Source organism: Pongo abelii, chromosome 4 (assembly GCF_028885655.2).
Source record: "Pongo abelii isolate AG06213 chromosome 4, NHGRI_mPonAbe1-v2.0_pri, whole genome shotgun sequence".
NCBI lineage: Eukaryota > Metazoa > Chordata > Mammalia > Primates > Hominidae > Pongo > Pongo abelii.
In genome coordinates, this window is record NC_071989.2 from 149,674,165 (window position 1) to 149,675,138 (window position 974).

A 974-nucleotide genomic window follows, 5' to 3' on the forward strand; every position below is an offset into this window, starting at 1 on the left:
CCTTGACCAGGGGCTGGAAAATCTGATTCAAAGATGGATCACTCACATGACTGGCAAGTTCTGCTGGCTATTCACAAGAAGGCCTCAGTTTGTCACCACTTGGACCTCTCTAAAGAGTGTCCCCACAATATTGTGGCTGATTTCCCTTGGAGTGAGTGATCCAAGAGAGAGCAAGCAAAAGTCACATGTCTTTTATGACCTCGCCTTGCAAGTCACAAATCATTATTTCTGCAATAGCTTATCATTTACTCAGGACATTCCCATTCAATGTAGGAGAAGACTATACAAGATTAATACCAGGAGATAAGAATCAATGGGAGCCATCTTGGAGGCTAGCTATCACAGTACCTGTGAGAAAAAAAAAAAAAATTTAAGAAAAGATTGTAGAGAGAATGTGGGAGATAATTTCCATGGAAGGGTCACTCTCAGGCTTCAGGTGAATAGGAAGGGTGGGCATTGAGTTCAGGACATGTAGGAAATGGAAGTAAATCCAGGAAATGTAGCTCTTGCCTAGAAAAGAATATCCCAATGATAAGGATACCAATGAAAAGTTACTTTTTCTGCTTAGGAGTATGTTTTCTTTATAAGAAAAAATGTTAGGATTGTATAAAAGTATATCATAAATATTGATAGAGGACATGAGAGTTTTGATGGGGCCAAGTGAATAAATGCATGAAGAGAAAAGCAGGAAATAAGCAAGAAAGGAGAAATGTTTCACTGGGTAAGTGCTCCTTTCTTACTTATTTCTTGCTCTTCTCTTGATGCGTTTATTGTCTAGTACTGACTTGGAATGTGTGCACTTGGAAAGTCAATACTGGACTATAATCGTTTTATTTTCAATTTTCTCTCATGTTAGTACAGTAACTTACTTTGTATTCTGAATTTAGCTGCTCATTTATGAAGGAGAGAAAAGAGAGACATCTAACCTTTCCCCTTTTGCTCTTCTATAAGGAGATACAATATAGAAACAGCAT